Here is a 16,386-nt window from a genome sequence, read left to right as displayed (position 1 = left end):
ACCACAGTTAGAATATGTCCCATATACTAGCAATGTAGCATATTGGAAAGGATCCGCTCAGAAATGATTTTGAAGAATACAAAAAAAATTGCACTGAAAATAACTATCAAATTAATCATAACAAACCTTTTTGAGATTTTATATGCCTTTTAACCTAAAAAATAATCCATAGAAATAAGAAAATTCAACTCATTTTCTCAACCTTTTTTCCTCACTTCAAAGGACAAGGTATGGTAACGGCAGAATCTGGCCCCTTATTTGATGTAAAAATCAGAACATAGTTAAAATAGTGATAGTTTGTAGTTAAGAACTAAAAATGATGCTTGTTTTAAAACCAGCACTAATTTTGATTCAAAGCTTACACGGAGACCAGAAGAGGGTGCAGAAGTAGGACAATATCCTGAATTTTCTCAATTCTATTGGAATATCCTCAAATTTGATATACTTTTCACTTCGGGAAACATAGAGCACAAGCTTGCCTATCTGAGATTTTTATACATAAGATGCATCTGATACTAGTATTTATTATATACCCAACAGTGTATCACTCAATTTTACTGTAGATTTTGTACAATCACGTGACGGTGTGATCCAACTTTCCGATCACCACACTGTGGTTTTCTGAATCCATATCAGCCCTCTCTGAAATTGATGACGTAGTACACAGAAACATGACGTTATATTTCTTGCGCATCAAAAAGTCCCTTGACAGAATGCTTTGTTTAATGGAAAAATATTAAATAATTAATCTCAGAAGTTTTTAAAACTATATCTTGTTAGTTGTAAGGGGGTATATAATAAATTTATCATTATAACAGTAACTTGATCCGAAGAGCCGTATCACGTCTCGTTGACAGGCGCGGATCATCAGATCAAACTCGATGCTTCGCGTCTCGTTTGATCTGATGATCCGCGCCTGTCAACTCAACGTGATACGACTCTTCGGATCAAGTTACTGTTATAATAATATATATATGAAATATATAAATTTGGTAGATAGGCAAGCTTGTGCTCTATGTTTTCTGAAACAAAATGTGCTGTAAAATCGATGAACATTTGCATAAAATGAGAAAATTCGGAAATTGACATATTTTCTGATCTTCCTGTGACCTGTATGTATCACATAACTTAGAACCAATACTCATTTTCTGGCAGGGGTGACAACAGGTTTCTATTGATAAACTGTTGTATCATTCTAAACAACACCCCAAACCAGGGGCCAAAAAGGGGTCTTAGCCTATCTTGTCCTTTACACGCCATGTTGAATTCGGAACTCTCTGGATTGTTCATAGAAAATGCAGTCAGTTCGAGTTATCGAACTTGCTTATTTTGATAAATTGCCAATACACGGAACGTAGGACAATATCATTTAAATGATTAGAACATTCTAATCTAGGTTATTGGGATCACAGCAACAATATATAAACAAAATTAAAATTGAAATTATAATTCGCATCATCTCTTTTAAAAAAGAAAATATAAATTCGTATTATTTTGTAAAACCAAAAAATATTGGTTTAAATATACTGACAATAAAAAAAAGAGACAATAATTCTCAAATTATGAATAACTTTAAAACATTGAGTGCACCTACAAGCACAGATCCCATGATTTGTAATATAATGCACACACAGGCATGTAAATCAAACATACAGATTTTCACTGATTAGCTAATATACATGTAGAACTAGTTTCAACTAAATACTCGTACAAATACAAAAGAAAAAAATAATTATTTTCCAAGCAAATAAAATGAAGAAATTAAAAGTTTTTGATTTTATTTTGATTTAAAAATTATCAAAGAATATTTAAGTCGAACTTCATGAAAAAGAAAAGCTGAAATCAAAATATTTGTATCAATTTAAATGTCATGCTTGATAAATTTTAGAAATACTGACAGATACACCCTTGCATAACACATATACATGGCTAAAATTGTAAATTTTTAGAGACTTTGGATATGCATGGTGTCAAACTTTGCTACATTATAATATAAAATGAAACAATTATAACCGATTAAAAATATTGTGATCTGTATTGTAGCATAAATATTGTGATACCTAATATAGTATATTAGATATAGAATAGTAGACGAAAGTGTATTATCCCAGCCCTTTATATTTGCAGTGCAGTATAAAACAGTTCAATTATATAATAATGAAGTCAAGAGAATATGGACATGATTATATGTAAATTAATAGATTTTGTTTTCATTTTTGCAGGTGTGTCTGATGGAATTTGTCATTTCATTAATAAATAATGCTGATAAAGATGCAAACTTAGCAATTGTGCCTAAAAAGTGACAGCTTTGACAAAGAAATATATCCATATATAACAGTTACTGGTACTGTATGAATGCAGTGAAAGGATCCAGATGAACAAATGAAGAAATTAAGTACAATGTACATCAATTACTTGGATGAAGAGAATCTGCAACATGGGGTAATTTGCTGCTTTATTAGTTATAAACTGTAAATAAATTGTTAGCAGAAAATAGACAAAAAAGCTTTAATTAAAGCAAATCAGGGGTAAATACTAACTTTTAAAGCATGCAGATACTCAGTGATAGACTGATAGTTTGATAGTATCATAAAAACCAAAAGAACTTCAGTGACTTTGAATTCCTGATAGCCCTAGCTGTTAATGAACTAGTTGCCCATTACAGCCTTTGGCTGCTTATGGAGTCATGAAGTGATTGTTGGGGGAGGAGGAAATGAATTCCCAGTGGAGATGGGTATGGAGGTTAAAAATAGGGCCACAAAGAACCAGGTTATGGTGAGGCAGACTTGCCTCCTTACATTTTATTGTAATTATTTAACCCTTCACTCTTTATGAGTGAAATAATTCTCGAATGGACATAAAACAACACTCAATCAATCGGTCACACTTCACTCGCTGTTCACAGCACTTGTTGCTCTGTACTGGGCACTACTAGCTCACTTAAGCAGGTTAAGTTCAGTTTGGTGTTTACTAGTCATTCCAATGATAAATAAGTCTGAAGAACATTTTTTGTGAGTCGACTGCACAGCAGTGCAACACCTAGGGATCAATTTACCTGGCATCTGTCTGTCTGTCCATCTGTCACACCTTATATCTCAAGAATTGTAAGAGGTTTAATTGTTTTTGATATTTGGTTAATATTTTGCTTGGCACTCTGACTTTTTTTAAATACCATGGTTGCCAATCTTGTGACCCTTGAACTTACCTTTGACCTACTTATAAAAAAGTTTAAAGTGCCAATATTCAGCATATTTTTGATAATTTAAAAGAGGTAAGTCTATGCTTTTAATAGCATGTGCACAATTTATCATAAATTATAATGAAAAATACCAGCATTATAGTTCACTTGACTTTGACCTTTGTTTTACTTTTCAAAAAATATTTTGAATGGTTAATTTAACTTAAATGTTTTGATTTTCTAGAAGTAGTGTTTTGATAATTAGCATTGATGAGCTCATGACACTCTACTTTGAAACTTTTTGATATCCAGTTATCACACAAACTAAAACTTAAATCCTATGAAAACAAATCGGGATCAGTATACCACAATGGGTGGTAATGTAGACTGACAATTGCAGTAAAGACAGCCTGAAATCTCTTAAGAAAAAAACTGTTGAAAAGATTATTGACCATTATATGGTGACATCTCTATTTTAGTGAAAAATTCTTAAACAGGATGTAAAACGACATACAATTAAACAATCAATCCAACTACTAAGTGAGCTTTCTAGCTTGTGAACTACCAATTATGTCCAATTGGAAGTAATATTTGAATGTTTTAAAATGTGATTGTACATTGTAGGAAATAATGTTCCTATGGAAAAGTCAAAGAATGTATACATGTGAGATTCTGAAGTAGCCGTACATGATGAGTAGGAATTTGAAGTGAATTATGGGAAAAGGTATGTAATCCATTAGTTTGCTTTAAAGTTAGTGATTTTAAATCTGAACACACTGTGTAAAAGGAATTTTTCCGCCATATTCCTTTATTCACGCTATATTGTAGGGTCCCTATATAAGCCACTCACTTAGTCACTGTTCAGTGTAATCTGTTGTCACCTGTCTGTATAGACAGACTGACGTATGCTACATAGCTCTGGGTAGCAACAAAAAATTACTGTGTACTTCTTTCACGGCAGGAGAGAAAGATGCCAATGAAACTTACAACAGTCGCACAGGTCAGTGCAGTATACAAACTACACAAGTACACGTAACTGCAATAAAATAAATAAACAAAGGCAATGCAAGATAACCAGCATGAGCATGTGTCACCATTCCACTCCGATACCTGTGACAATAAAGCAGTCAGGTGTAACAAATGCGAAGAGTATACCCTGGTGCTGATATAGTAGATGATATATAATCGAATATGGTGTATGCCTATTTATGAGATGTGGTCAGCTTTAATTGATTGTTTTTCTCTGACTATATGTACCATAGGTCATAGTCATTTATGGTATATACAGTGGCGCCATGTTTATCCGAACACTTCACCTTCCAGATGCTATTTTTCGGGAATAGATTTTTTTCCATGTCATTCTGTCTCATTAATCCAGAAATTCGTGTTCCACATCCGAACGGTCGATTTCTACTACAAAACGTAATAGTTCATTGAAAAATGACTCGTTTATCCGGATGGTAATTTTTCAAGAAATGACTTTTTCATACTTATCTTCAGGGGTTGAAATTTTCCTGGAAATCCCACTAGCCCAGGGGCTACTGATTAGGAAAAAATTACTAGCCCAAATAAGAAACAGTTCAAAATTAATCAATATTATTTTTAACAAACTTAAGCCAAAGAGGCGTCCGGATAAACAAGGCACCACTGTATATATCTATAATACATGCATATAAATGTACTTGCTATTAACAGTGAGTACAGTAAAATTTTCCCATTAAGTATATTAATTTTTTCTATGTGGTTTACTTTATGCCCAATTATCAGCAGTTTCCATAATTGCCATATTTAAGTATAAGAACTAGGTTGCTATAGCAGACAAAAGGTAAATATAAAAAATCTAAAGTGCAAGGTACTTTATCACTGATTGAATGTTAATTAGGGCCTGCATGAAATGTTAAAGCTATATAGGATTCACATTGTCCATCTTTATATGTCTTTCAGCCAGCAATTAACACTTCAGTTGTGACACAATAAACAAGTTTTAGTTTATGCAGTGTAATACTATACAGGGTATTGATGCATACAGTAAATGAGATCATTAGAATGGAATGGTGTATTTATATACTGTATATACTTGATATCAACAATTTTTCTCAGTGGTCTACTTTATGCCCAATTATAAGTGGTCTCCTCAATGGCCATATTTAAGTATAACATGTATAAGTACAGGTTGCTATAGCAGACAAAGGTAAATATAAAAATCTAAGTAAAAGGTACTTTATCACTGATTGAATGTTAATTAGGGCCTGCATGAAATGATAAAGCTCTATAGGATTCACATATTGTCCATCTTTATGTCTTTCAGTCCAGCAACACTTCAGTTGTGACTCAATAAATAAGTTTTAATTTGATATGCAGTATAATATAATACAGGGTATTGATGCATATAGTGAATAAGATCATTAGAATGGTATATTTATATACTGTATATACTTGATATCAAGGGTTAATTCAATTTACTCAATTTTTCTCACTGGTCTACTTTATGCCTAATTATAAGTGGTCTCCTCAATGGCCATATTTAAGTACATGTATAAGTACAGGTTACCATTGAAGACAAAAGGCATATACAAAACTCTAAAGACCATGATACTTTGATACTGACTGAATGCTGATCTGGACCCTTGAAAAGCACTTAGTCTTTGTCTTATTTATTTGACAATGTGTGGTTTGATATAAGTTAACTGAATTACCTAGGTAACCATGGTAACATATTTCTATCTGTTTTTGGATGTTTTTGCATAAGCAAGGGCTTGGGTCATGCATAAACTTTTCACATTTTTCAACTTCTTCTCAAGAACTACTGGACAAGTTTAAACCAAAACTTGTCACAAAGTATCTTTGGAATAAGGATGGCAATGATTAACTGGTTTATTAACTATTAAGAAAGATCATAACCAGTTAAAATTTTCATAACCAGTTTTGTAACCAGTTACAATTTACATACTAACCACTTAGTAGATACAGTAGCTGCAATGTTATTGTTGACAACTTACACGAACGATCACGTTAGACGATTCCGCACGATTCACACACGATAAAATCTGTTACACGAATGATCCTTCACACACAAGATTCTACACGTTACACAATCTTACACGATTGCTAATGGAAATGCACGATTCTTAACGCAAAATAGTTCAAATTCTTTAGGAATGGATATTTTCAAAAAGAAATAAGGCTTAATACTTATCTTAGATTTCAAATAATGATTGATTTTATTTCATCAACTTTGAAAAATGAAAAAAAAAAAATAGAAATGGATATTTCTGGAACTAAATACATGTAAGATTTATGAATTATTTTAGATTACAAAAAATTATTTATGTAATTCTCTGACTTTAGAAAACTGATTGTTTTTTTCTCGTTCTATCAGAAGATGTACATGTAGGTGGACCGTGAGTTTTGATTGAATTGGATTTCATAATATGCAGAAAGGGATAAGTTTGAAAAAAATGGCATGAAAATGAATTAAATTATAAGTTATATCCACATTTCAATTTGTGAATCTCTAAAATCAACAATTATTTTACAAATCATTTATTTGCAGAAATTAAAAAAAATAATCAAAAGTAACCTCCAGAGATAACACTGATAAACGAAACCCCGAGAATCATGTTGTGTAAATGTACATTCACCGACTAAATACTTATGTAAGCATTGAGAATTATTTATTTGTAAAAATGTTTATTTTTTGATCTATTGATTTTAAAAATATCTTGACCATAATTAGCAATAAATATAATTTATTTAACATCAGAGAAAAAAATCAAACATCTAAGTACGGTTTATCAGAAAAAAAATCATGCTATTTGACGAGAACACAATATTGTACGACTTACTATATTGTTTATTTCCAAGCGATAATTAGTTCATTCTGTTTTCAGTTATGTAAATCGCGCTTCATTTCTTTTTAATTTGGATTGAAAAAAAAAAAAAACAGGCAAGTGAAATGCTTGTATAACAAAAACATTCCAATAAAAACTTACAAAACAAAATTTACACGTTTCTTAACGCACGATTAAAACCGCAAACGATTGAGTCTGATACACGCACGATCTCGCATGTTACACGAACGATCACGCATGTTACACGAACGATTCTACATGATTCTTTTGTCAACAATAACGTTGCAGCCACTGTAGTAGGGATGGCAATCAAATACAGAATTGCAAATCGGTTAACCGCAAAATGTTCCGACCAATTAACCGGTTAATCGTATCAAACTACACAATGTCATTTTCTTGACTTTTTTTCAAGTACCTCTATTCCTATGCACAAGAAGTCTTTAAAAAAGTTGTTAGAGGTCAAAATCATTCTATTTGTCTTTCTTGATCATAAAACTACGCGCATATTTTTTTTCAATAGACAAGAAAAAATTCAGAAAACCATGAACCATGCCTGAGATATCGTGGATAATTTTCATGAGCGGATGTCACACAAGTTCATTCTTCATTATCACCATAATCAAAACTAAGTCTAAATTGTATCACTTAAGGGGAAGAAGGACCTTGAGCTCAAAAAAATCCTTGTCATTCAATTTTTTTCATATTTTGTATATTTCTAATTTAGTATGTCCCACATATCTTAAAGCAGTTATATCAGTAGGTTTCTGACCTTATTTTAGAGATATTGATTGACAAATACTATGCCCTGCAGTATCTAAGTGGAGTTTTAATTCTTCATGTTTCCGGGCCCAATACTCTGTCCATAATGGGATTTTTTAAGCATATATAAAAAATATGCAAGTGGACATGTATCTCTTAAAATATTTCAGAGTATGAATAGGTTTAAAATTCGAAAAAGCAATTTTATCCTGTCACACCGCATCTGAATAGGGAAAATTACGTACTTTTTGAGACAACTTAAGCAACAAAAAAAAACGTAATTTACAAAAAATTCTATCATTCAATATTTTTAAATTTATGTTGAAATGCAAGTCCTTCAAATTATTGGTTAACTTTAAAAATTTTGAATGGTGAAGCTGACCTCAATATTGCACAGGACATCATTACAGAGGACATAAGCATGACAAAACGTGTCATATTTACATTTCTTGAGTACGGGAAAAACCAACTATGACGTCACACGTAAGCTAAATAAGCGAAATAAGATATGCCTACATAAGATTTCTGTCATCAGCCATGCAATCATAATTTTTATGTTCCCCGTTTCTCAAAATATTTCATCACATACTGATTATGACCTGATTTTACATAATAATACTGCCCCTGTATTCACCGAGTATGATCTTGCTGTACTAATAGATCGTGTATGACGTCACCGACTTATGGACGCGCAGTTTAGGGAAACAGAGGAGTGGATCAATCTTTTTCATAATTTGTTAATGTTTACATGAATGTTAAAACTTTTTACTTTTTTATATAAGATGGCAATTTAAGTTTAAAAAAAAATGTCAAAAAATTATACAAGAACTGATGCTTTACACGTTTTGGACTTATATAAACGGAGATTATGACGTAGATAAAAAGAGTCATGTGACCATGTGTCCTTCATCCCCTTAATTTACAATGTTTGTATTATAATCTAATGTGATAGATAACTGCAAAAGATACACACACACCAATTCATGGTGCTCAACGGTGATTATTATCATTAAAGAATTAGAGGACAGTCGGGGTAACGACATGATGTTTTAACAGTAATTAACATATCTCAGACTGACCAATTACCCCACAATTTTAATCTGGAGAGCCATAATGACCTCCCAATCAGCCTAAATAAATAAATGAAAATGCTAAATTAAATGTTTAGGTAGGAATTTCTATTTTGAAAATGAATTTTAGTACATTGCCTTCAGTTTTACATATATTATAATTTTTTTTATGACTAATCGATTGCAGATTTTCTAACCGATTGCCATCGTTCCAACCGAGTAATCAGTTAACCGGTTAGAAATTGCCATCCCTAGTAAATAGTTTTTGTCAATGAGTATTTGTATTTACTTTTTCAATAATATTTTCATTTTTTGAAATAAAACTTGTAACATGTTTCAAACTGAAATGTGACAATCAAGCAGTTACCATATCTTGCCGAATATAATATGCATTGGTTTAAATATGCACCACCTTTTTCAGCCTGATAACTTGGGGAAAATTGCAGCTTGGTTGTAAAGATTATTTGCTACAAAATCTTATTTCGTACAGGGCACAAGTTATTTAAACATTAAGATTTTAACAGACTTGAAATTTCTTTGACAATAACTTAAAGATAAGTCACTTAACATATGTGTTGTAATCAACACACACCCAAAGCTTAAAAAAATGAAGAACGAAGGTTATAAATCGACCTCTCAAATATGAAACAGGGCTCTCAATTGTCTATAATTGGGGCCGTTCAAGGGCCCCACTCCCAATTCAAAAAAAGGTGCCTTTTTACCCAATAAATGTGTTAATTTTCCCAATAGTAATTTCTCCCAAAAATTAAAGAAAATATAGCTGGATATATACCGGTAATAACTTAACTTGCTATTCATATTCCTCTGTTTTATAAAACAAATTTAGTTGATAACGAAGACCGGAAACCCAATATATATGATTTTAAAGTACGTATAATAGTTATTCCAAAATTTCCTAAAAGGTCTTTATTTTCCCAATCTTCCCAAAAAGCAGTATGAAAATGAAAACAATTATATGTACAGCAAATAAGAAGTGCCCTATCTTGTCAAAAATGTGATTGGAATAGATAGACCATTTCTTTATCCAGGTGAATATCATTACCGCTACATTTTCAAAATGGTAATTATTTACCGCTACATACTCATTACCACTGCAAAAAATGTACACATTACCACTACATTTAAAAGTTTACATTACGAATACATTGCCTCTTTCATAAGCCAATGGATTATGCATGTACAGATTGATACAAAGTACATGTACAACATATCCAAGACCTTTTTCCACTGCTCACCATGGGAGACGAAAGTAGGGCTTAACAGGGTGGCTTTTTCCCACTTTTTTATTAGTCCCCTACCGGTGAAACCAGGGAATTATAGGTTTCCTCCGAGTCTGTCCATCTGTCTGTCTGTCCCTCTTTCAGTCTGTCCCATTTGTTTTCCGCACTTTTTTCTAAACACTTGCAGATATTGAGCTGAGTTTTGGTATGTAAGTGTATCTTGATGAGTTACAGTTCAAGTTTGCATTTTGTTATGCTTCTTAATCAATGATTTTTAATGGTATTGTGGCAATTCATTTTTTAGTGGGAACCAGATTACACTTGCCGGTAGGGGACTAGTATTGCTAATGCAATACTCTCAAAATGCTTGTTTAATCTTAATTATAGTAGGTATTTAAGTATGCAAGTACAATACTGTACATATAAATGCTTGTTCAAAATAAAGTTTTTCTCGTAATTTCAGCCCAATGCAACAGAAACTAAAAATTCAAGAACCTATTGGTAATTAATCTGATGTTTTTTAAATAGATTGATCGAAAGTACATGCAATATAATTCATACTATATAAAGGTGCAGTGTTTAATTGATTTGTTACAAAAAAGAGCAATGACCATATCACCAATGCTAATTTAGTGGTAAATATTTTTAATATTTAATAAGTTCCACATTTTTTTTTCACAGTGAAATGGTAAAAAAGAAACTGCTAGCGCTACTGTGCAGACTACCATCAATCAACATGATCAACAAAATCAAGTAATCCTTCTGAGTAAGTGACCTGTAGTATTATCTGTTTTCACCTAGGCCAATATGAGAAGGATGAAAGTTATTATACTCAATACACAAGTTTGGAGATTGTAGCTCTTCAACAAGAGAAACACAAAAAGAAGCCATATCCGCATGAAAGTGGCAGAGATTGTTGATAAAGTATACACAATCATGATTAAATAAATGTCAAAATGATGGCTTAATTAGGGCCTTTTAAAATGTAATTAATATTAAAGAAAGATTATACATGCATATTATGTCAAGCAATGATGATTTTGGTGATCATATTGAGCTATACTTTAGTAATACAGGTTTTTGGATGCTTGAGTCTCTGATTGACAATATATATGTAGTTTTTGGAGACCAGGTCTTCCAATAATCTGTCAGAATTCCCATGGGTACCAATTGCAACTTGTTGTTAGGCTAGCAGACCTCTTTTTATATTCATATGAAGCAGAATTTATTCAAAATCTTACACATGAGAAGAAGAAAACACTTGCTGTGGTCTTGAACTCGACAGTGAGATATATCGATGATATATTATCAATTAACAACAGTTATTTCCATTCATATGTCAACTATATATATTATACCCCAGTGAGCTTGAAATAAAAGATACCACAGAGTCTGACACATCTGTTTCATGTTTGGATATTATTTATTTCCATCCCTAATTAAAATTTTATAAATTAATTATGTACATGTAATATTAAATGCATGTTTCTTGAAAAGTAATGTTTTAAGTGTTTCCTCACTGCTCTTAAGGATTTTCATGGTATATCAGATTCTTGTTTATTATCCTTTTCTAAGTGTTACTTTTCTCTAAGCAGTAAACAGGCAGTTGTATCACTAATGATAGGTGGAGACACATATGAAGTTACCTACAGTTACAGCCAAGGTTTAATGAAGAATCATCTGGAGTCTGGCAGTGAGAGTGACAGTCGGCAGTGGATACTCACTCCTCTAAGGCACCTGATCCCACCTCGGATGTTTTTGAGGTAGAGGTTGCACTGCTCAAATCATAATTTGAATGGACTTTTGAGCTTAAATACTATTCATTGTCTCCATATTTCGTTTATAAAATCTAGTTTTAATTAGGATGATTGAAAACAAATGAATCATCAATTCCTTTGAGAGAAGACACTTCCTAGATTGTACAAATTTATTCTAAAAAAAAAAATAGTGGAATCTTTAAAATTATTACGAGGGGAAAGAGTCAGTGTTTCATTTAGAATCCTGACATGCAGTGATCAGATGCCTATATATTAGAGATCCATTTTTCTTTCTTCGTATTATTATAAGATTTTTCCAGTGTGTTTTTTTCCCCGATATTTTTGGTATTTATTATTTAAATTTTGAGCTGATTAGTGCATCCAAATAAACAGTTATAGACCAGTATATTGAACATGTCCTACTAGCAGGTTAATGAAATATATGGAGATAACAAACAGTATTAAAGCTCAAAAGTTCGTTCAAACAATAAAATTCAGGAGCAGAACAATACGGACCTCTAAAACATCAGAGGTGGGATCAGGTGCCATGGAGGAGTGACCATCCCTTGCTGACCAGTCACACGCGCGGTGTGCTTCCTGTCATGATCCGGGAAAAATTAGAAAAATCTGTATGCAATTCAGTTTGTAAATAATGGCCTGGAAATTAGATTTAAAACGTCAATCAGCACTTGACTTAATGATAGATTGTATTTTCTGACAAGCATCAAGGTCATTGTATCGACCATATAACTATTGTAATGATGACTTTAAACAAGACTGATGATATTCTTGTTTCATCAACTTGTTTGTCAATAACTTACTTTGTTTTAGAAATTGTTCATAGGTAGAGCATGCTCTTGCGTATCGAATCAACAGAGAGATATGAACCCTGTATGCAGGTGATGAGGGTATATTGCTGCATAAGTAAGGGAAGTTAATGATTGAAAAGTTAGTCATAAAGGTTTGTTGTTAGGTATTAACCTCTTTTTATAGAAAATTATCAAAATATGAAACAGATGTGTCAGACTCCAGGGATTGACTTTAACTTTCATATTCACTTGTCCTTTGGGACAACAAATTTTGACTTGTCCAAATGCAAAACTTGGTTGCCCAAACCTTAGAAAGAAGAAAATACGGGTAATTTAATTTATGTGCAATAAAGTACTTTCTATTGGCAAGTTAACTGCCAAGAAAAAATGTTGATGTGTCAGTTATCCTACAATTGTAAATTCTGTACATGTATACCACTGTCCTTTCATTTATCCTGAAAACTTGCACTGCCATGCAGCAGTATATATTTTCTTTAAAATAAAATTCATATTTTAAATATATATATATTATTTTGATTTTTTTCTCTGGAAAACTGAGGCCACACTAAAGGAAAACAGTTGTTATGTTTTGAAACATACATATCCTGATCAGAATACATTGTTTGCCGAGAATAACTGGTGTTCTCTGAGTGAAAAAACAAACTATTCTTGTTTAAGAAACTATTTTTGATATGTTCTTGGCGGAAAGTGTTATTGTTTTGTTTAAAACTAATGCAAGATATGAAAAAAAAAAATAAAAGTTTTTATCTGAAACATTCACTTGCCCAATCGGACAAGTACATTGGCATTTTCACTTGCCTTAACTGGGAATTAACTTGCCCTGGGCAATCGGACAACGGTTAATGTCGATCCCTGGACTCTGTGGTATCTTTAAATTATCAAGCTCATTGGGATAATTGTGTTGAAATATGAATGGAAATAATTAATACCGTAAAGTCACGTGTATCGGACGCACTTTTTTTTTTTTCAGAAAAATTGTTCAAAAGTGTGGGTGCGTGCATTACATAGGAACTAAATTCAACCCCTTTTTCTGGACATTTTTTCTTAACTCTTATGAGTGATTTTCACTGTAACCACATTGTAAGTTTATTACATATTATTCCCCAATTCTTGAATGATAGTCACGTATGACAGATCGCTGATAAATAAATCAACAAACAGAAATATAAAAAGATATTTCCATTAAAATATTATTCAAAATTAAATATATATATATGTATATTTAAGATAAATTATTGTTTTTTGCAAATAATTTTGCAAATGACAAGATAAGTTAGTTTTTGAGTTCCACTTTTAATGAAAAAGCAGCTGTCAATAAACAAATCTCTCGTCCATACAAAAAACAAAAAAGCATACCAAGGGTGATAATCTCAAAACTTAAGCATTGATCTGTTCGAAATAATTTTTTATTTATTGACATACGTTTAAGGATAAACAACAATACTTGATATCACGATTACTTAAATTAGCGGAACTCTTTCACGGAGGTAGGAAACGTCTGTTGGATGGGGGCAGTGTACTATTGAATGCAATGCATGATCGATCATTGTGGAATTTATAAGGACTGATAAGAAAGAAATCCTAGAGAAATATCTTGCTAAACATGCACTGAACCAGCCTAATAAATTTTTGAGAGGAGCTAATCCTGTATGTTGCATTTTTTACGATACTTTTTACTAAGTGGACTTTTCTTATTAAATTTTAAATGAAAATCGTTACTTTTGAAAGTTGATAAAATACTCTAAACTTTCCTTACTTGACAAATCTACTATTTGGAGTTCAACTCTTGGCAATACATTGTAGTTTCAGCATAATGATTGTTCGAATCATTCCATTGTCACCACTGTAATGTTATGCCCCAGAAATCTTGTGAGATTTAGAGCTTCCTTGACTCCCATGCTAATTAAAGAGCGGTTGTAAGTTAGATAATTGTGAGATACTCACAATACTACGTATTGCAAAATACTGGTACTTTTAATTCAATTCACATGTGCTCACCTTTAAAATGCATTCACAATTCTTTATAAAGTTGGTGACATTATGTATGAAAATATAAAGTCTAGTCACATATTTAAAGTATGCTTGTGGTACATGTATGCATTTTTTTTTTCTTGAACAGTAAAGGAAGGGATGAGAGAGTTCATTGAGTGCCATAAACTTTCATTTGTATGTTATATTTTAGAGATGGAGTAGTACACAAGCACAATTTTTTAACGAAAGAAAAGTCAATGGAATGAAGAAAAGGTGAAGTGAATTGTCACTCATTATATTTTAAATTTAATGTGGACATGGTCATTATTTTAGTTATGTCATAACCTTCTTATCAATTTTAAGCAGTGCAGACAGATGCATTTCTTATTGCTTTGAATAGAATAAATTATCAAAAAAGTTTGTATATGTTTTTTGATACAGAATTTATATTAAAAAAAAAATTATCAATTACTGCAGTTTTGAATTTCAGTACACTAGAAATTTTTCTGCCCTGCCATGAATATGGCTGGGGCATATAGAGTTTGTCATGTCCGTCTTCCGTCCTTTCAACCTTCTGTCTGTCCTTCCATTTGCTTTGCTTTTAGCTCAGTTCAAAACTAAGTTTCAAAGAAACTATTCAAGATATTTTTATCAATCTTCATATGCTGATACATATTGATAAGAGGTATTCAATTTCATCAACGTACCTTGACCTTTTCTTTAACTTTGACCTCACTTTTCTTAAATTAGTGTTTAGCTCAGTTTTAAAGAAACCATTCATATGCTGATACATACCGAATCAACATTTTTTTACCTTGACCTTTCCTTTGACCTTGACCGTACTTATCTTAAATAAGTGTTTAGCTCAGTTTTAAAGAAACCATTCAGGATAGCGTAATCAAACTTCATTTGCTGATACATACTGATGAGAGCTATTCAACTGCATCAACATTTTTTGGTCTTGATTTTTCCTTTGACCTTCACTTCACTTTTTCTAAATTAGTGTCAAACTTCATATTCTGATACAGACTGATGTAAGGTATTTGACTGTATCAACATTTTTGACCTTGACATTTCATTTGACCTTGACTTCATTTTTCTTGAAATGGTGATTAGCTCAGTGTTAATTAAACGGTTTCCATTCAAAATATTTTTATCAAACTTATTTTGCTTATGCGTATTAGTGAGAACTATTCAACTGCATCAAAAATGTATGACCTTGAACTTTCCTGTGACCTGGACCTCACTTTTCTTAAATTTGCATTTTGCATAGTTTTAAAGAAACCATTAAATATAATTTTATGTGAGCTTATGCACTTAACAGAATTTGGTGGGAATTTATCATCTATATCCAACTTTTTCGATTTCAATATTAAAGAAACTATTTTAAGATATTCTCATCAAATTTCATACACTAAAAATATTTTTATGTTGCATTACTAATATGCCCACATGGTGCAGGGGTTAAAGCTCTAGAGTTGCGGAGTAAGGAGTTGATCCTTATGTCGCTGGTTCGAATCCCACTGTGGGACGTGGAGACTGTATAAACCGAGGTCCCATGTCACAGTAGGTGCTGGCATAAAAAGATCCCTCACTGCTTAATGGCCCTTAGTGCCGAGTATAGGTCAAAATTTGCAGCTCTCCACCGGCAAATGGTGGCATCTCCATATGAGTGAAAAATTCTCGAGAGGGATGTTAAACAATAAACAAGCAAATAAAAATTAATATA

The 16,386-nt window shown here is 32.0% G+C and overlaps 1 long non-coding RNA gene across 1 annotated transcript; it reads left to right on the top strand.

Annotated features, from left to right (window-relative positions):
• Positions 1-3,820: 3,820 nt before the first annotated feature.
• Positions 3,821-11,847, top strand: LOC133198572 (uncharacterized). The gene is made up of 3 exons (XR_009722500.1): positions 3,821-3,902; positions 10,781-10,865; positions 11,724-11,847. It is a non-coding gene; the product is annotated as an uncharacterized LOC133198572 (long non-coding RNA).
• The last annotated feature ends 4,539 nt before the right edge of the window (positions 11,848-16,386 follow it).

This window comes from Saccostrea echinata, unplaced genomic scaffold, assembly GCF_033153115.1.
Source record: "Saccostrea echinata isolate AGI-Se365-2 ecotype Australia unplaced genomic scaffold, CSIRO_AGI_Sech_v1 ptg000033l, whole genome shotgun sequence".
Classification (NCBI taxonomy): Eukaryota; Metazoa; Mollusca; class Bivalvia; order Ostreida; family Ostreidae; genus Saccostrea; species Saccostrea echinata.
Note: the sequence above shows the minus strand (reverse complement) of the source record. Positions and strands in the feature narration are given on the sequence as shown.